Source organism: Capra hircus, chromosome 7, assembly GCF_001704415.2.
Source record: "Capra hircus breed San Clemente chromosome 7, ASM170441v1, whole genome shotgun sequence".
Classification (NCBI taxonomy): Eukaryota; Metazoa; Chordata; class Mammalia; order Artiodactyla; family Bovidae; genus Capra; species Capra hircus.
In genome coordinates this window covers 55,776,042-55,798,473 of record NC_030814.1, presented here as the reverse complement: position 1 = coordinate 55,798,473, position 22,432 = coordinate 55,776,042, and positions in this window count along the sequence as shown.

The following is a 22,432-nucleotide window of genomic DNA, read 5'->3' as shown; positions in this document are numbered from 1 at the left end:
CCCATTAGGTAGTTTTTTGACTTACTCTTGAGGTGAACAATATACTAGCAAGAGGTCCTTCATCTGATTCCAGTTAATTCAGAGACCTGATATGGTTTCAATGTTTTGTCACTGGGAGTTGTCACTGGGAGTTGAGAATTTTGAAGACTGGTAATGCTAACTGCAGTTTGGGAAACAGGATGAGTTTTTAGGTACAGATGTGTCATTTTTACCACTGGCTCTTAACCCACTGAGTTAGTACAGCGTGCCTATAATTTAGAATCAAACCTGTGTTTGAGTCACTGCTGTGTTACTTAGCTATGTTTGAGTTGTCACAAGAGCAGAATCTCACTAAATTTCAGCTTTCCTATATTAAAAAATGAGGAAAATATTAATATGTGCTATGCTTAGGCACTCAGTCACGTTCGACTCTTTGTGATCCAATGGACTATAGCCTGCCAGGCTCCTCTGTCTATGAGGATTCTCCAGGCAAGAATACTGGAGTGGGTTGCCATGCCCTCCCTCCAGGGGATTTTCCCAACCCAGGGACTGAACCCAGATCTCCTTCATTGCAAGATTCTTTACCATCTAAGCCACCAGGGAAGCCCCCAAAATGAGGATAATATTAATATCTTCCTCATAATATTTCTGTAACAGTTAAAAAAGATAAAGTGTATTAAAAGCTTGACATAAAGTAAGCAAGTTAATTGTTCTTATTGTTGTGGAAATTTAACTTTGATGAAAATTATACAAGAAAATTGATAGCAAAAATACCCAAGTAAATTATAATGCCTGTATTTAGGTTGACAAGCAAATGGTGTCTCATTCTCCATCAATGACACTACATCAAGCTGTCTGGTTCAAGATCCAGTGACAAGAGTTAGAAAATAAGGACATTTGGATTAACTTGTGGAATGATTCAATTTCAGACTACGAGGAGGAAAAAAAACAGCACGATCATTACATTCAATCAGAAGCCTCAGCAGGGAACTAAACATGGCTAGGGATCATCAGAAGCAAGGCGACAACAATCCATTCAGTGATGAAGATGCATTTGTGCAAGTGGTACCCATACTGAGGTCAGTAGGATAAGGTTGTTAGACAACAAGTTACCCGCTATCATATAATCCACCAATATCAACATGAAGTGTTAACCAATGACACTCCTGGTTCCACTTATAGGACAGCTACGTGGAAATACTGGGGAACAGAGAGGATTATGTAATGTGGAAAAAGTGAGAGTTGGCACTGTATATATAGCAAGGCTTCATCTTTGAAGAAGAAATGATTCAATGGAGATCATCTGCTGGTTGTGATTCTTGCTTAAATTGAAGAACTTAGAAGAAATATATTTAGGAGAAATATACTATATATTTTCTTAGAAGACATATATATACTATGTATTCCCATGCCAAGTCTGCCCCACAAAGTGAAGCAAAAATTTGGGAAGCTTTCAGTGAATGTGATCCACATCAACAAAGCAGGTAATTCTTGCTCAAAAGTATAGTTTTAAAGAATAACTATTTGGCTCTGAAATCACCAGTTTATCGGGATAATCCTTGTAAGAGTCATTTGCAGCTTTAGTTATCCCAACAACCAACTCAATAATGCATTTTATTTTGACCTTATAGAGAAAAAAAAATGCTTAGCCTCTTGAAGTCCACAAACATAGGCCAATACAGTTACATTTTAGAATATTCTAGATTATAAAAGTATTTGCCCTAGAATTTATGTGGTTTTCAACCTAGGAAGGAAATAAGCATTGTACTGCTGCTATTGCTGCTGCTAAGTTGCTTCAGTCGTGTCCGACTCTGTGTGACCCAGTGGACGGCAGCCCATCAGGCTCCACCGTCCCTGAGATTCTCCAGGCAAGAACACTAGAGCAGGTACGCATTGCACTAGGGTATCAAATAACCTATCTATTTATTCAGCAGTATGAATTGCCCCTATGCTAGCTGTGAGCGGATGATGTGAAAGTCAATAACCCAGTATTTTGATCTGATTTTGTTAAATATGCTCTTACCTATTAAATCAGTAATAATCAACAATAGGTCACATTTAATTGGAAAGAGAATTTTCAATTGAATAATCAGTGCAATTGAAGTATTATAAGTTTGGGTACAGGACTCCTGAGAGTATAGCCATAAATCAAATAGTAGATGTAACTGGCTACAGTAAACACCAAAAGAGGCTAATTAGATAGAAATATGGAACACTGAAAATGAAAAAAAGGAGATATGTGGACATTTTTGAGATTTTGAGCCAATTTTGTGACTCTAAGAGAGATGCTCTGGGGAAAGGCTGGGGGAAAGTGCAACAGCATACAGGAAGCAGAGTACCAGAGTAACTGCAGGTGAGCAGGTTGGTCATAATTAGTAACTGCTCATTTGTAGCATCTGTCATTACAGCTGTTTTGACACAAAATAACCTCTGGCCATGTATTTCTTCTGCCCTTCTGGTTTCCACATGTGACTTTTCTTAGAGAACTTCCCACATACCCAGGCCACTGAACTCTTTGGAGATGAATGGAAACACTCGTGGAACCACCAAAAGACAGGATTTCATTTGTTGTTGCTGGAAGCTAATGAGAAGAAAGCGGGGCGGGGGGAAGGCACCTATAGGAATTATATTGGTGGGACTTCTGGGTGGCTGCCTGGAACCCTGGCCAGGTAATAGCTATGCTGATTACATTGTGGTCACTGAGCCAACACCAGCATCTGCCAGGTCAAGCTCAAGCTCTTCTCTTAGCTCACGTTAAGTTTGGTCCAGATCAGACACCCAAGCAGTGTCTCATGATAATACAAAACAGTTTGTTCTGAAAATTTAGGCTCGCTCATGTCAGAGATATCTTTGCTGATGTCTGGAAGCTTGCTCAAGGGTAAAAAAAACATGTCTAGTCATAACAGGGGTGAAAGGACCTAAAAAGGTTATGAGTAATCAGAAGATCAAGTGAACACACAAATAAGTTTTCAAAGGACCTGGATGGATCCTCACACGACCAACTCATTGACCTTTAGTCTGCTCTTAGTAGTGGAATCTCTTTCTAGAACAGACCAGAAGAGTTTAGAGAATCAAATCATATGACTTGTGGAACCACCCTGCTTTTCACAAATATTTATTGAGAATTTCCTCTGCTTCAGACACAGGGCTAGGTATTATGTGCTCAGTATAAAGAATAAATATATAGATATGGCTCTTGATAGTTCTGAAAACTTGAAATTGCTCTCAATTAAAATAGTAGCAAATAGAACCAAGCAGAATATTTGTAGCATAATACATCCTAATAGAGTGGGATATATTCAAGTAATGCAAGGATGGTTCAACAACAGCCTATCTAAAAATATCATTAACCATAGTAATAATAGATCCAAGGAGAAAATTCATTTGATCATCTTTGTACCAAAAATCCATTTGATAGACTTCAATATCCAATGAAAAGTGAAAGTGAAAGTGGAGTTGCTCAGTCGTGTCTGACTCTTTGCAACCTCATGGACACCAGGCTCCTCCATCCATGGGATTTTCTATGCAAGAGTACTGGAGTGGGTTGCCATTTCCTTCTCCAGGGAATCTTCCCGACCCAGGGATCGAACCCAGGTCTCCTGCATTGTAGACAGACGCTTTACCGTCTTGAGCCACCAGGGAACTCATATCCAATAAAAAATGTTAACGGGTAGGTAGTAGGTATAACCTGCCTCAAGAAAAGTCACTTCTAGTCTAATAAATATAAAAGGATCAGACACATTCCATTTATATAAAAAAAATCTAAACTTAGCAAAACATGCATAAGATATATAAAGAAAAATTTAAAATTCTACTCTCAAAAAGAAAAACTGAATAAATAGAAACTATACTGTCATTTTGGGTAGAAATATTTAATATTGTAGAGATATTAATTCACCCTAAATTGATCAATTAAAAGTGACTTTTTTAAAAAAGTGATCTTAATCACAATAGTAACATTCCTTTCTCTGTCTCTTTTTTGCTTGCTTGTGCTTTTTTTTTTCCCCCAGAATTTGATCAGCTGGTTTGAAAAATAAACAAAACCAAATCAAATAAAAATTAAATTTAAAAGGGTAAACTGAAAATCTGATAAATAGGAGATTCGGTGACTAAAATTAAACATAAAACCACAGCAATTAAACAGTTTTGCTCTAGTACAGGCACACAAAACAATAAATGTCACAGAGCCTAGAAATAAGCTCCATGAGTTTCAATTTTGTATATAATAAAGAAAGGCTTTTCAAACTAGAGAGGAAACAGATTATCCAAATAAATGATTTTGAAAAAACAGACTAACCATTTTGGAAAAATATTAAGGCTGTACTACTCCTTCCATTGGACAGCTCAAACTGATCAAGTATTAGAAGAAAACAAGAAAAAGAGAGTCCAAAATGGTGAAGTTTTTCTGAAGCAAGACACTGAACACAAAAGCCAGATAGAAAATAAATGATACATTTAAATCCATTTAAAACACACATTCACACTTTTGAATGGCAGAAACTACAACTGGGAAAAAAATGCTTTCAATACACATAATAAAAAGCAGCTATTTTTAAATGTTAAAAGAGCTCATATATATCAAAAACATGAAAATCAGTCATGTAAAGGATAATGGGAAAAATATGAACTTTATGAATAATAAAGATGGTGTTGCTGTGATGAGCTGAAGTTGATAAAATTTCCATTATGGTATATTACAAAGAAGAACTAAAGAGCTTCTTGATGAAAGTGAAAGAGGAGAGTGAACAAGGTGGCTTAAAACTCAACATTCAGAGAACTAAGATCATGGCATCCAGTCCCATCACTTCACGGCAAACAGATGGGGAAACAATGGAAACGGTGACAGACTTTATTTCTTGGGCTCCAAAATCAGCGCAGATGGTAACTACAGCCATGAAACTAAAAGACACTTGCTCCTCGGAAGAAAAGCAATGACCAACCTAGACAGCATATTAAAAACCAGAGACATTATTTTGCCAACAAAGGTCTGTCTACTCCAAAGCTATGGTTTTTCCAGTAGTCATATATGGATGTGAGAGTTGGACTATAAAGAAAACTGAGCACCGAAGAATTGATGCTTTTGAACTGTGGTGTTGGAGAAGATTCTTAAGAGTCCCTTGGGCTGCAAGGAGATCCATCCAGTCCATCCTAAAGGAGATCAGTCCTGGGTGTTCATTGGAAGAACTGATGTTGAAGCTGAAACTCTAATACTTTGGCCACCTGATGCAAAGAACTGACTCATTTGTAAAGACCCTGATGCTGGGAAAGATTGAGGGCCGGAGAAGGGGACAACAGAGGATGAGATGGTTGGATGGCATCACCGACTCTATGGACATGAGTTTGAGCAAGCCCCAGGAGTTGGTGATGGACAAGGAAGCCTGGTGTGCTGCAGTCCATGGGGTTGCAAAGAGCTGGACACAACTGAGCGACTGAACTGAATTGATGTACCTGGATGAGATTAAGATGTTGAGACTTTATAGGAAACTGAAGTAAAAACAAGCACCTGAATGTGACCTATCATAGATGAAATTCAAAGAACAGTCCATATATTTTTTTAATATACCACCATCACTTTCACCATTCAAGTGGTAGCATTACCTAATTAGCACAGAATTACTCTGTAACCGGTCTTCCCTCATAGCTCAGTAGGTAAAGAATCTACCTGCAATGCAGGAGACCCGGGTTCGATTCCTCGGTCAGGAAAATCCCTGGAGAAGGAAATGGCAACCCATTCCAGTATTCTTGCCTGGAGAATCCCATGGACAGAGGAGCCCATGGCAGGCTACAGTCCCTGGAATTGCAAGAGTTGGACATGATTTAGTGACTAAACCACACACACACTCTCTGTAACCTTTGTTTTAAAGTGGCTTGAAATTTCAGTATCTTCTCTGTACTTAAAGTACTAGCAAAGCAATTCAAAATTAAAATGCAAAATAAGTACAACACCAAAATGCAGTCACCACATTGCTCAATATCTCATGATTTAAGAGTTTTTGAGCTTTTTCTGGGCATGGAACTGCAATGGAGCCATTGTGCCTATAAGGCCTCCTAATAGTGATCAGTTGTTACAACTTGGACTTAATGAAGAGGGAGAACAGCCTGTCCTCCATTATGCTGTAAAGTCAGATGACAATTGGTAATCAAGAACAAAGATTAATAATCAAACTTCAGAATTTTTTATCCGATGTAAAAAATTAGGAAGTCAAATATGAAGTCTGTAGATGTTCATCTAATTCACTGAATTTTTTTCCCCTGGGTTAGAGTAATAATTTATTACTGTTTCTAGCAGTATTATATTTTGCATTCTAATACAAACTGAAATTAGAGATGAACAAAAAACTGTCTGTGACTACTTGTTTGATCACTCTTATGTCTTCTGTTAGAACAAGAAAGAATAGCATGTTAAGTTTATTTCACCAATAATCTGAGCCTAATGAGAGAGAATGTATTCATACCTTTTGAAAGGAAGTAAAATAAAATGTTTAACTTTTACCTGCTTTATCAAAGTGCTGGTCCAGAGAGGATGTAGGGATGGGTGAGAAAGCAGGCCACTGTGTAAATGAGTAGAAACCATTTCAGACCAGGAAACAGGGACTCTGGGTCCCAGTTCTAGCTCTGCCAGGAATGAGCTGGGTCATTTGGGGGAAATGACTGAATCTCTGGCTCAATTTCTCATCTGAGAAAAGAAGGGACTGAATTAGGCTCCTAAGAGCTCTTTCAGTTCTTGGTCTTTAAGTAACACTTGTGACTTTTGCCTGGAAACAACGGTAGAGAATATGAAGAAGCAGGTGTCTACTGTGTTGTCATCGATGATTATTTCAGTACTTCTGGTTCAGTGACTTCCCCTAAAACAGGCAGGATGATCGATTTCTATGTGAATACTATGAGCACTGTGCGAGGTGCTACATAATATACTGGGGAATAAAAGACAGCATCCTACCCTTGTGAGGTGTATGCAGTGTTGTTATCAGATGGGCCAACAGGGCAGTGGAGTGAGACCCAAGCAGTTAGAATAAATTAGGTTGGTCATTGAATTACAGCTTCTATACCTTGGTCTTCTAAAAAACCAGTATGCCAAGTAACCAAATTCTGAGACTAATAAAATTCTAATTAATGTGACATAGCAAATTCAGAATCTGGTATACACAAATAGCTTTTCAAATTAATTCAGGTATGTTACTAATGTTGCCTTTTCTTCTTAAACAAGCAAACAGATCAACTTTTGTTTTCTGGAGTCATCAGTGGTAATGTTGTAATCTTATTTTCTTGTTATTATAGGTTATTATAAAATAAAACAAATATGTAACAACCTATAACATAAAAGGAAAAACATGCAAGTATGAAATCAAGCAAAAAACCCTCCTTTAAATATTATTTGAAAATATCGGTAGGAAATCATGATTTCTTTCCTCATTTTTATGCCCTACCTTTGTTTATTGAAAACACTTAGGAGCAATGATCGTCCAGAATGATGAGCAATCCTAGCACTCAAATTGTGGTCTCTTAATTCTCTGCCTCTCTAAAAGGAACCAGAGTTCTTAGAAAAGGCCGAGTCTAGGTTTAGAACAGGAAATGAATGAGATAAGCCTGGGAAATTGGCTTATGCCTGGGGTAGTAAGCAAAGAAGCCATCAAAGAATAATAGGGAAAATGCCAAAAGACACAGGGGCCAACCAGAAGGTGTTTCCACTGAACTAATCAAGGGCAACATGAATACCAAAAAGAATAATTACACAGATTGAAACTCATCTAATAAATAATAATATATATTAAAAAACCCCACTGTCTCCAGGGCACCACCTTATTGCTCTGAAAACTGATAAAAGAAAACTATGAAGAATGTTTCTTGCTTTACAGGGCAACCAAATGATTGATGAGGAAAAGATCTTTATAGAAGAATTCCAGCTAATTCGGAATAATACTGAGATAATCACAGTTCTGCAATCTTAAAATAATGGATGCAAGCAATGATAAAATTATGTGAAACACTGCTGGGGAAGTTTATAAAGGAGAGATGAAGCTGAAAGAGATAAGCATCTGAATGCAGAGTTCCAAAGAATAGCAAGAAGAGATAAGAAACCCTTCCTCAGCGATCAATGCAAAGAAATAGAGGAAAACAACAGAATGGGAAAGACTAGAGAGCTCTTCAAGAAAATTAGAGATACCAAGGGACATTTCATGCAAAGATGGGCTCGATAAAGGACAGAAATGGTATGGACCTAACAGAAGCAAAAGATATTAAGAAGAGGTGGCAAGAATACACAGAAGAACTGTACAAAAAATATCTTCATGACCAAGATAATCACGATAGTATGATCATTCACCTAGAGCCAGACATCCTAGAGTGTGAAGTCAAGTGGGCCTTAGAAAGCATCACTACAAACAAAGCTAGTGGAGGTGATGGAATTCCAGTTGAGCTATTTCAAATCCTGGAAGAAGATGCTGTGAAAGTGCTGCACTCAATATGCCAGCAAATTTGGAAAACTGCAGTGGCCACAGGACTGGAAAAGGTCAATTTTCATTCCAATCCCAAAGAAAGGCAATGCCACAGAATGCTCAAACTACCGCACAATTGCACTCATCTCACACACTAGTAAAGTAATGCTCAAAATTCTCCAAGCCAGGCTTCAGCAATACGTGAACCGTGAACTTCCAGATGTTCAAGCTGGTTTTAGAAAAGGCAGAGGAACCAGAGATCAAATTGCCAACATCCGCTGGATCATGGAAAAAGCAAGAGAGTTCCAGAAAAACATCTATTTCTGCTTTTTGACTATACCAAAGCCTTTGACTGTGTGTATCACAATAAACTGTGAAAAATTCTGAAAGAGATGGGAATACCAGACCACCTGACCGGCCTCTTGAAAAACCTATATGCAGGTGAGGAAGCAACAGTTAGAATGGGACGTGGAACAACAGACTGGTTCCAAATAGGAAAAGGAGTACGTCAAGGCTGTATATTATCACCCTGCTTATTTAACTTCTATGCAGAGTACATCATGAGAAACGCTGGGCTGGAAGAAGCACAGGCTGGAATCAACATTGCCGGGAGAAATCTCAATAACCTCAGATATGCAGATGACACCACCCTGATGGCAGAAAGCAAAGAGGAACTAAAGAGCCTCTTGATGAAAGTGAAAGAGGAGAGTGAAAAAGTTGGCTTAAAGCTCAACATTCAGAAAACGAAGATCATGGCATCTGGTCCCATCACTACATGGGAAATAGATGGGGAAACAGTGGAAACAGTGTTAGACTTTATTTTTTGGGCCTCCAAAATCACTGCAAATGGTGACTGCAGCCATGAAATTAAAAGACGCTTACTCCTTGGAAGAAAAGTTATGACCAACCTAGATAGCATGTTGAAAAGCAGAGACATTACTTTGCCAACAAAGGTCCATCTAGTCAAGGCTATGGTTTTTCCTGTGGTCATGTATGGATGTGAGAGTTGGATTGTGAAGAAAGCTGAGCGCCAAAGAATTGATGCTTTTGAACTGTGGTGCTGGAGAAGACTCTTGAGAGTCCCTTGGACTGCAAGGAGATCCACCCAGTCCATTCTGAAGGAGATCAGCCCTGGGTGTTCTTTGGAAGGAATGATGCTGAAGCTGAAACTCCAGTACTTTGGCCACCTCATGCGAAGTGTTGACTCATTGGAGAAGATTCTGATGCTGGGAGGGATTGGGGGCAGGAGGAGAAGGGGACGACAGAGGATGAGATGGCTGGATGGCATCACTGACTCGATGGACATGAGTTTGGGTGAACTCTGGGAGTTGGTGATGGACAGGGAGGCCAGGCGTGCTGTGATTCATGGGGTCACAAAGTAGGACACGACTAAGCGACTGAACTGAACTGAAGCTGAAAGCATTATAAACCCATCCCACAATCCCTAAAAGTGGGGCAAAGAGATATTATATGCCTCAATATATAATACAATAGAAAGTAGACAATGCCACCTATGAAACATTCTTGCCTAAAAATGAAGTAGAATCAAGCCTCTAAATGTAGTCACCAATTATAAGAAATGTGGATGACAAAAGAATAAGTTAAATGATACCACAATGAAGCAATCAGGCAAATCCAGACTATGTAACGGGACATAGGACAGATGACTCAATTTCTCCAACAAATCAACGATATTAAAGGAGGGGGGCTGTAACAGAAAAGACTGAGGAGACAGAATTCAAATGCATCTTGTGGTCATGTTCCAATACTGATTTAGACCAACCTTTTACAGAGACATCTTTGAAACAACTTGAGAAATTAGGTATTTCAGATGGTATTAAGGAATTTGTCACTTTGTAGGAGTGATAATCACATAGTGACTCTGGAAAGCATTCCTCTACATTTAAAGCTGCACACTTCAGGGGACTTCCCTGCTGGTGCAGTGGTTGAGCCCTCATCTTCCAGTGCAGGTGGTGTGGGTCTAACCCCTGACGGGAGCGCTAAGATTCCACATGTCCCAAGGCCAAAACAACCAAAGCAGAAGTATATTGTAACAAATTTAATAAAAGACTTTTAAAAACTGCATACTCTATTATTTGTGTCATTATGATGGACATCATGTCTAAAATCAGCCTTAAATGCTCCAGTCCCATTCCTGGCCCATATCCTATGAGGCTACATGAAACAAGACTTGAGTGGAGAGAGAGTGAAGTCACTCAGTCGTGTCCGACTCTTTGTGACCCCAGGGACTGTAGCCCACCAGGCTCCTCAGTCCATGGAATTTTTCAGGTGAGAGTACTGGAGTGGGTTGCTATTTCCTTCTCCAAGGGATCTTCCCAACCCAGGGATCGAACCCAGGTCTCCCGCACTGCAGGCAGACATTTTACTGTCTGAACCACCAGGGAAGCTGAAACAAGATTGGTGTACTGTTAATTATTATTGAAGTTGGGTAGTAGGTCTATTAGTGCACAACTCCCTGGTGCACCCCACTCCACCCCACTCTTGCCTGGAAAATCTCATGGATGGAGGACCCTGGTTGGCTGCAGTCCATGGAGTCACAAGGAGTAGGACATGACTGAGTGGCTTCACTTCTAGTGGGTCTATAAAGACTGTTAACTCACTCTCACTTCTTTGTGTATGCTGGACAATTTCCACAATAAAATATTTATAAAGTACACAATTTCAGAGAAAGATTTGCTATATTCAGCCAGGCTTCATCTACTCCTAGTAGTTTCTTACTTTGTTTTCTCTAAGACTGGTCACTGTCTTCTAAAATTCCGATTTTCTTGATTCCCCAGTTTTCCTTTAAGTCAGCACATTTCTAATTCCATTTACCTCCACTTGCTGTCTGCCCAGGGGTCAGGAGATGGGATCCTGTAAATATAACTAGTTTCCTGTGCTCTTAGATAACATTAAACCCTGTGTCTATTTTCTCAATCTTCTCAGGTTGCCTTTATTTTTCTTCCTGAGAAACTTTTTAAATTTGTATTGGATTTGTGGTTGAATTTCCTGATACATACCTCTTTCTAGGAAAGAATTTCAGAAATTTGAGACACAGTTTCAACCTTTACATTTAGAACCTGAGGCAAACAGATGATTAATATTTAACTCATTTCATCCCAAGAAAAAGAGGAGGAGAATGTATTCTACATTATAGATAGCTAGTTTCTGTTCACAGAACTTCTTCAGTCCTTGTAGGCCTTACTACCAAAATCATTACTTTTTTAGAATTTTGTATGCTTCAAGACAACATAGCCTTCAAGCAAACATCTCAAAAAAAATCACACAACATTCGCACACTAGATCGGCATCAGCTAAAACCGAGTCATGAATTATATGTTTATTTGCAGGCCTGTTATAAAGGAAGCTATTGATGAAGGACTGTTGGTTCATTCTTGCTGTGTATGTACTCTACACCAGGCTCTGTGTTAAGTGTTCCACATACAACATTTCATTAACAACAGTAGTTAATAAAACCAGATATGATCATTACAAATCATTTATCTCCCATCTGCTATGCTCCACTCAATGTACTTTCTATTTGAACAGACAAAAGCTCTGAGGTTACTGCAGCTATTTTTATGTGAGGTTAAGTACCTTACTCAAGTTTATTCAATTATTAAGTGATGGACTCTGACTCCCAGAACTCTCTTGCCTCCACTAGTTTTTTCCATCAGTCATTTGCATAAGACTTACATAATTTTTGCCACCTACACACCACTTGTATAATTATGTACATAATATTTTAAATCAACATATTTTTAAGTGTCTTTAGCCAAAAAGGAAACAAACACCACTGTCATAAACAGAAAACTAACATCATTTGCCATGAGTAGAAGGTAACCGTAAATAAATACAATGAAATTATGGCCTCTGCAGTTTCAGACTGGCCCCATCCTGATGAAGCAGATTGATTTCCCTGCTTTTGTCTCTGATTACCCTGCAGAACACATCGCCTAAGTCATCTTGTGTGCTGTTTGTAGTGTGGGTACCATATTCTCAGCTCAGTTGCTCATTCACGTCCGACTCTCTGTGACCCCATGGACTGCAGCACGCCAGGCTTCCCTGTCCATCACTAACTCCCAGAACTTGCTCAAACTCATGTCCATCGAGTCAGTGATGTCATATTCTAGGCAAAGCTTTGTTTAATGTCATCCAATGAGGCTTCAAATAGGTGTAGCTATTATGGATCATGAGTCTCTTATAAAATTGAAATAGGGTAAAACTTTACTTATGCTTTGGCAAACACACTACTGACATTAGGCATGAAAGCCTGAAAGAGAAGATCAGTTCAAATAACTAGATTAGAAAACAGAGATGTAGATATAAATTTAATGAATAAATAGGAAATTGTATTTCTTTGGCAACAAATTTTGACCATGTTCAGTTTTATAGTGAGACAGAGTATCTGGAGCTATGCATAAAATATGGGTATGTGTATTTGTGGGTATGCATACATACATGTATACACACATACATATAAATACACTACACATGTATATCAGTATGTGTATCATTCCATTTATACTGGGAATGTGCCTCCCCAAATTTTGTATGCCCAAACTAAAATGGTCCTATAAATGATGCTTATGTATAGACTGCAGTCCTAATTTATGCACAGGAAGCCAATTAATGATCAATTATAAGCAGAATATCAACCATACCCATTATCTGGCTAAACACTGCATACTTATTAACGAGCGTATAGATCCCTCCTTATAGTTTTGGGTTGGCATGTGTGTGGACAGAAGGCTTAAAAATGTCAAGTTCATTTAATAAGCAATGGAAATCTCATTCTTTATTTTTGTTTTTTTAATTCAAGGGATAAGATATCATTCTAAGAACTTTGGTATAAAATCACAAGGCTCTGAAGGCTGGAGTCAAATGTCTTAGGATATTTAAAAAATTTAAAATCCTCTCTTTTGTGAAAAAATTTCCTACTAGAAGCAAAACAATTTGGTAGAAATAAAAGTGACTTTGGAGTCAGCTAGACTTAAAGTGGAAATTTCCACTTTCTACATACAAGCTGTAAGACTGTATCTCTGCCTTCACTTCTTTGTTCACCAAGTGAGGATAGTAACTACTCTAGAGGATTTTCATAAGATTAAAAAAGGAAATATTTGTAAATTATTAAGCCCAGTCCTTGGCCCATTCTACCATCCATTTGCTTATTCATCAGACAAGCACTGAGTGCCATTTCATGCCAGACCCTGTGCGAGCTGGAGACACAGTGAACGAGGCAGCCATGGTCCTCCAGCAGATAAGACAGATTAAGATGATGGTCAAATAAATCAAGTGAGATAGACAGTAAGTGATGGGGACAGTTGTTAGCACAGTTCCCATGAGGAATCCAGTGGTATATGAAGGGAAGGGAGAGCAGTGGGAAAACAGAGGCCATTACTGTAGTCTGAGTGGGAATAATGGTGACTTGGATAAGGGCAGTAGCAGTAAAGAATAGAATGACTATTGTAATATCCATTCTATTCTCCTAAAATTTCTCCAAAAAGAAAATTACATCACTGAATAATTTCCACTAAGTAGAAATTCAAAGGAAGAAAGTATAAGTGCTTCTTAAGTCTGATGCAGGTTCTTAAGATCTCAGAGTCTCACAGCCTTCCTTTCTATGGGTTATTTTTCTTCTGGAACAGACCTTGAGATTAGATACATTACTATGACAAATGGGTCTGCTTTAGACTTGATTATTATTTTCATTTAGTATTGCTTGTCCAGGCAATACTACCAAATTATTCTTGGTAATAAAACTTTTCAGAGATAATATATATCAAAAAAGACTGAATGTTCTTTTTCATTTATGGATAGTCACTCAGTTGACTCACTGGCAAACAAATTTAATCACAGGAATTAACTGGTGTTGTGTTGTGGTCCCTCTGCCACATGTAAGGGTGATTCTTACTGGCATAGTGACAAAAACCATAGGTGAAAGGCCTGTGACAGGACGTGTTACACGTAAAGACAGGCCTCAGTGCACATCCTTTCTTCCAGTCCTAATACTGTCTAATTTGGAGAACAGGCAGTGAAGACCCAACCCTCAGTCCATTTCCTAAGACAGCAGGCCCAGAAACGTGTTCTATCTATAGGAAGTCTGTTGGGTATCCATGTACTGAAAAGCACAGATGACCTACACACCTACCTTTGCACTTTCTGATTGGAGACCATCTTCCCCAGCTGCCTTTCTCTTGCTTGGAGTGTGGATCTCCAGCACCATGCTAGCCTCAACTTGTCTTAGATGGTTATTTAATCTAAGGAAACCAGTTATCAGTGATGTGTGAGCAGCATCTTTATACTTGCAGGTATGATCAGGTAAGGATTGCTTGCTATTTAACGATCTTAATTGCCTTGGAATAGACTCAGAAGCAATACTGGAGGGTGATCACTGAAATGGCCTAGAATAGCTCACCCCTCACCCTCTCTATTTCCTTCCCTTCTTTATTTGTGTGTGTGTGGTGTGTGGCTATACATATAACTGCATTTGTGCACACCTTAGCATGGCCTTGTTCTGCAGCTGATGGCTATATCAAGAGATGCACACATTAAGCAGTCAGCTGCTTGCCAGTTCCCTTCCATGAGTAAAATTAACTGGATGTGTTCCTATTTTTTTTTTTTTTAAATGATTCAACCTCTGATGCACACGCCAGAAAAAACATCATCAGTATAGTGTGGTGGGAACAGCATGGGCTTTGGAATCAGGCTGAACCAGGCTGGGTCAGGGTAGTACACAGTAACTGGGTGATCTCAGGCACAATAATGGGTATAATAGCACATAATGTAAAGGAATCTTGTGAAGATTTGATATCATAGTGCAGTGAAGTAGCTCAGAGTCTGGCACAGAGCAGGCATTCAATAACCATTTTTATTACCACTACAAACTGCCACGATTCATCTGGATGGAATAAGGAGTATAGAAGTGCTTCTGGCTGAAAATGAGTTTCCCACAAGGATCTGTAATGACTTTGGTAAAATATCGTCTCTTGTGTATAATTTCTGCCTTGGACCTGCTTCGGCACACTGCTAAGTGTTCCTTTATCTCATTGCTGGGGCAGAGAGTGTGCCTCAGTCTTTGTGTATCCTCAGTGTCCTGCAAAGTGTCTGGTACATAGTAGGGGCTCAACATATGTTTGTTGAATAAAAGAATCAATCTTTTATTGAAAGAAAGGTAAAGGGGGTTCTTTACCACTAGTGCCACCTAGGAAGCCCTATTTTTCTATAACCTCCTGAGCCTCAGATGCTGAAAGGTTTGAAAAATCAGAGATGTTTTAAAACGGAACTTAAAAAAAAATGCTCATCAACTTTTAAAGCTGTTCAATATGATGCATGTGTGCTCAGTTGTGTCCAGCTCTTTGCAATCCTGTGGACCGTGGCCCGCTCGGCTCCTCCGCCCATGGGATTCTCCAGGCAAGAATACTGGAGTGGGTTGCCATTTCCTTCTCCAGGGGATCTTCCTGACCCAGGAACTGAATCCTAGTCTCCTGTACCTCGTGCATTGGCAGGCGGATTCTTTACCACTGAGCCACCTGGGAAGCCTGTTCAATACGGTATCATTGCACAAAATATACTAAGTGGCTGATTCATGTTGAGGTTTGACAGAAAACAGCAAAATTCTGTAAAGCCATTATCCTTCAATTAAAAAATAAATAAATTGTAAAAAATTGAAAAAATTAAATTTTTATAGTTTTCAGGCACCTAGATTTAAAAACAATTCCAAATAATCTCCCATTTTCTTTAAGCCAAAGGGCTTCCTTAATGGCTCAAATGGTAAAGAATCCACCTGCAATGCAGGAGACCAGAGTTGTATCCTTAGGTTGGAAAGATCCCCTGGAGAAGGAAATGGCAACCCACTCCAGTCTTCTTGCCTGGAAAATTCCATGGGCAGAGGAGCCTGGCAGTGGGCTACAGTCCACAGGGTCCCAAAGAGTCAGACGTAACTGAGCTATAGGTCAAAAATCTTTAAGCCAATCCATTCTTGATCTGACTTAAAAATTCAGAAACATGATTTCATAGACAAAAGATTTTGCTAATTTTTCATAGTGCGATAACCATAGACATAAAAAATAGTATTCTTAAAAATCTACTTAAATGCATTTAAACTATAGTTAATAATACTGTGCCTCAGAAAGTAAAGAGTCTGCCTCCAGTGTGGGAGATCCAGGTTTGATCCCTGGGTCGGGAAGATCCCCTGGAGAAGGAAATGGCAACCCACTCCAGTATTCTTGCCTGGAGAATCCCCATGGACAGAGGAGCCTGGTGGGCAACAGTTCATAGGGTTGCAAAGTGTTGGACACAATTGAGCGACTTCACTTTCTTCCTTTTTTCTTTAATAATACTGTATTGTACCTTTGAAAGTTGCTAGAATAGATCTTAAAAAGTTTGATCACAAGAAAAAAACATTTTATAAATATGTGTGGGGATGGATGTTATTTGGATTTACTGTGGTAATCGTTTCACAATACATACAAGTATGGGATCATTATGTTGTAATGTATTGAAACTAATGCATTATATGTCAAGTATGTCTTTTAAAATATATTTTCAGTTAACATTTAACAGAGGAGCAACTAATCAACTTACTAAAGCAGCAGCAGCAAAGCGTAGTAGAGTGATATTATTACTACTTCAAGATGTTCACATATTCTTAGACTTGAATGACAAAACTGTCCAAAAGGAAAGGTTACGTTATCTGTCAACAGATGCTTCCTGAGATTTCTAGAAAGAACTTTCAGGAGGTTGAGGCAGTGATGGTGGCTGGGAGCGGGGGGTAAAACACAATGCAAGGTATACTCGGGGGCAGGGGGGTGGCCTGTGTAATATCAACCCAAATCAAGTAATGGCCACAGAACATAATCAAATTAATGAGAAAAACAATCAGCTAAACTACAAGAGCCCTTTCCCTTTGTAGCAATTCTTTAGAAAGACATGTTTTTCTTGTTTCCTTTTTCTTTTATGAATTGCTATTTCCTTCTCTTATCTGTCCCATCTGGAGAACTGCTACTTGCTCTGAAAACCCCAGCTCCCATGTTTCCTCCTCTCCAGAGCTGTTCTTAATCTTCCTCTTCTCACTTGCCATGCAGAAGAGAAACCTGCCTTCTCAGCACTTTGAAATGTTGCATTTGCAGCAGCTTTGTCTTTTTCCTCGAGACCAGGGGTCAGCAACCTATGGAGCATGGGTCAAACCTGACCCACTGCCCACTTCTGTTTAGTCTATAAACTGAGAATGTATTTTACATTGCCAAGAAATGGAAAGAAAACAAGAATATTAGATGATGTGTTAAAAACAAGATGAGAGTCAATTTGTATCGTCTGTGGTTACTTCCATGCTACAATGGCAGAACTGAGTTTTTGTGACAGAGACCATATATAGCCTACAAAACATAAGATTATTACCCAGCCCTTTGCAGAAAAGCTTGCCACCAACTGCTCTGTGGGGAGGGCTCATCTGTCACAGTCATGTAGCCATCGTGTCCTGTTACCATAGGCAGAGCACGATGCTCCACACTTCACACGCTTTATCGTTCTTAATCTTCAGCAACTCCAAGACAGAACTGCCGCATGATTTCCATTTTATAGATGAGGCAACCAAGGCTCAGAGATGGTGAGAAGTTCTCTGAAAGTTACACGAGTAGCAGTTTGTAGATGCGTGATTCACATGTAGGTCTGTCTGCCTCCAGAGGGAACCCACAGGGTCATCCTAATCATCATCACCCAAGACCTGAGGGCAGTACCTGGCACTGGAATAAATCAGTTACATTCCTCCCTGTTGCCCTCAACCATACTTCTCCATTCAGAGCAAGGCACTTCAACACAACTTCATGAGTCTTCCTGAGCAGAGTGAGGGCATTACTACTAGATGAGTTTATTAATCTATTAATGGCATGTGTTGACATATCCCTTGAGCCGGGCTCTGTGCCAGGGTTGAGATACAGAAATGAGGGAGCTTGCCATCTAGAGATGAATCCTGGGCCCTGTATCCTAGAATAAGGAGGCAGAAAATTCTTTCTGGATCCTGTCCAGCAGAATAGTTGAGTAGCAGATACAAGATTTCACGGAGGCTTCACGGTAAATGTTCTCTTGTTTCACAGAGAAGTCCTCATTGATTTTATTAAGTGTTTTCCCCTCATGGGGAAGATGTGGTGGTCAGTTCATATAACACTGTGCTTGCTACCACAATAGTAAGGGTTTTCTACTTTGCCCACGACTTCATCTTGCCATGCCTAGGAAGGAAAGGGTTGCCCTTCCCATGTCCTCAACGCTACTTGGGCATTTACTGGGATCCTTTCCCTGGTGGCTCAGATAGTAAAGAGTCTGCCTGCAGTGTGGGAGACCCGGGTTTGATCCCTGGGTCGGGAAGACCCCCTGGAGAAGGAAATGGCAACCCATTCCAGTATTCTTGCAGGGAAAATCCCATGGATGGAGGAGCCTGGCAGGCTACAGTCCATGGGGTCGCAAAGAGTCAGACACTACTGAGTGACTTCTCTTCTTCTTCTTTGGAATAAAGTGATTTCTTTAATGACCACAAATTGCCTGAGGCCCCAAGGGAATGGGGAGGAGGGGATGGGTGGGGAATCTATTAATTAGTTGTGTGACTTGGTCACTTAAAACACTTCCTATGTTTTATTCTCTTTACTTGGAAAATGAAGATAATAACAGTTATTAACTTGTAGGGATGCTATGAGGATTAAATGAGACAAAGACAAGGATCTTTTGCACTGTAAGTTCTCAAATATTAACAGCTGCCATGACCATTACTCCTACCAATGTTCTAACTACTGCTAACATAATATTACTAAATTCCAAAAATCTAGTCTTAAAAAGAGCAGACAGAGTCAGGCTTTGGACACATGCTGAGTGCTGGGAAGTGTGCTAAGCAGTAATGGCATCATTACAGCAGTTTCATAGGGTGCTTTTTGCTGGAATATTTTTCCAGGCACAGTATCATCTTGAGATCCCTTCCTGAAGCCCCTTTGGTGTCCAGTTTAAAGGAATTAACTGGAAACCAGGTCTTCATTCTTTAAAACCATGGGCCCAACTGGCACCTCTAATGCTACTTTCTATACAGTCCCTGAACACCTCACCAAAGCTCTCAACCCCAGCTAGACAAAGGCACTGCCCAAATGTGTATCCACCTCCAGGTTTCATCATGCTCAGGGCTCTTCCTTCAAAACAGAGCCTCACCTGTGGATTTTATAAGTTCCTAATGGGGCCTCAATTGTAAGCCTTACCACACAGAGGGTTTGTGGGCCAGTGGCATTGGTGTTACCTAAAAGTTTGTATGGAAGGACTGATGCTGAAGCTGAAGCTCCAATACTTTGGCCACCTGATGTGAAGAACTGACTCATTGGAAAAGATCCTGATGCTGGGAAAGATAGAGGGCACGAAGAGAAGGGGATGGCAGAGGATGAAGTGGTTGGATGGCATCACCGACTCAATGGACATGAGTTTAAGCAAGCTCTGGAAGTTGGTAATGGACAGGGGGAGGCCTGGCATGCTGCAGTCCATAGTATCACAAAGAGTTGGATGGGACTGAGCAACTGAACTGACCTGACTGAAAAGCTTGCTAAAAATGAAGAATCTCTAATTGTTATATCTTCCTCTTGAATTGATCCCTTGATCATTAAGTAGTGTCCTTTTTTATCTCTTATAACAGTCTTTATTTTAAAGTCTACTTTATAAATATATATGCAGCCAACAGAGGAGCAAATACCATCCTGTATAAGGCAATGTATAAGGCAAACACCATCCTGATTGCACCTGATCTCATCAATATATAAGGCAAATGTTATATACAGCCATAAAAGAAGAAATTGACAGTGATACAATAATAGTGGGGGATTTTAACATTGCACTAACATCAATGGACAGATCATCCAGATGGAAAATCAGTAAGGAAACACAGGCCTTAAATGACATATTAGACCAGATAGACTTAACTGATATTTATAGAGTATTTCATCCAAAAGCAGCAGGATATACATTCTTCTCAAGTGCACATGGAATATTCTCCAGTATTGATCACATGCTGGGCCACAGTAAATTTAAGAAATTGAAACCATATCAAGTATCTTTTCTGAACATGCTATGAGATTAGAATCAACTATAAGAAGAAAACTTAAAAACACAAACACATGGAGGCTAAACAATATGCTACTAAGCAACCAGTGGATCACTGAAGAAACCAAAGTGGAGATAAAAAATACCTAGAGACAAAGGAAAATGAAAGGTCATCCGAAACCTATGGGACACAAAAAAAGCAGTTCTAAGAGGGACGTTTATAGCAATACAGTCTTACTTTAGGAAACAAGAAAATTTCCAAATAAACAACCTAACCTTACACTTAGAGCAACTAGAGAGATAGGAACAAACAAAACTCAGAAGTTGGAAGAAGAAAAGAAATTATAAAGATCAGAGCAGAAATAAAAGAGACACAAAGAAGACAATAAAAGATTAATGAAACAAAAGCTGGTTATTTGTAAAGATAAACAAAATTGATAAACCTTTAGCCAGACTCATCAAGGGAAAAAAAAAGGAAAGGACTCAAATCAATAAAAATGTGCAATCTCCAGGCCTAAGCAGAACCACTGAATCAGTATCTATATTTTAAGATGATGCCTGGGTGATTTACATGTATATTCATGAATGAGGACTGCTGCAAAGCAAAACTCACTTAAGAAGGTAAGATCTAGTCTCAGGAAACAGGATCTATGGTAGGATCAAGATGTGAGCACAGCACAAGGCAAGTGATTCCTCCCATCACCCATCTGAGAGCCTCACTCATTGCAAATCAGGTGCTACACATGGGGTTGCGGAAACCCCAGGTAGTCCTGGATTCAAATTTGAGTTCTAGTAATGCTCAGTGTGCATCATCTCTGAGCATTTCCTCCTTCTTAAGATCTCAGCAAAAGCAGGAGAACGTTTAACACTCAACCTCAGCCTTTTTATAGATCACTTTTTAGCTCTATGCTCAAACACACTTTCTCTTGTTGCAATAAACACAGAGAAATAAATAGGACTTGATTCCCCCAACATCGTTGAATTCCCATGAAAGCAGAAATGAGTTAACAACATACCTTTGGCAGGCTCTTGCCACCTACATTCTGAAGACAGCAACATCAGCAACGAAACTTCCTCATGTTCTTTGGAGCTTCAATTATTTATGAAGTACTTTTGGATAATTCTTTGAGCTCAGATTTAGAAGTGGTCAGGAGGAAATGTTATTATGATTCCAGTTGTAAGTAAGGGGTTCAGGGAAGTTATCTGCCTACACATTGATGGGAAGATGCTGAGCTTGAGTTTGTGTGAAGCAGTTCTACAACCACGCAGTATGGACTACCTGGAGCCTGACACTGAGCTATGGGAGTTACATATGAGCTTTGTTTGCATCACCTCCACAGGACAGGCAGACTTCATTTGACTGCACTGCACTTTATTGCCTTCCCAGGTACGACATATTTTTGCTACAAATTGAAGATTTAGGGTGATATTGCTTCAAGCAAGTCTATTGGCACCATTTCTCCAATAGCCATTGCTCATTGCATGTCTCTGTATCATTTTGGTAATTTTTGCAATATTGTAAACTTCTTCATTATTATTACATTTCTTATGATGATCTTTGATGTTCCTAGTATGAGTCACTGAAGTTTCAGGTGACGGTTAGCATGTTTTTGTTTTTTAGCAGAGAACTGTATTAAGGTATATGCTCTTTTAAGACATAATGCTACCACATGCTTAATAGACTATAGTATAGTATAGCTCTATAACTACTATAAAAGATAACTTTTACATGAACTGGGCAACCAAAAATTTGTGACTCCGTTTACTGTGATACTTTCTTTGCTATGGTGATCTGTAACAGAACTGACAATATCTTGGAGGTATGCCTGTACTGCACCCTGGTACTGCTTTGCATTTGATGAAGCAGACCTTTAGCCCAACTGCAAGTCACCTATGATCTCCCAGTCCAAGTTGCAGGATCTGGGTGCAGGTGGGTCCAACTCCAAAGCTCAGGG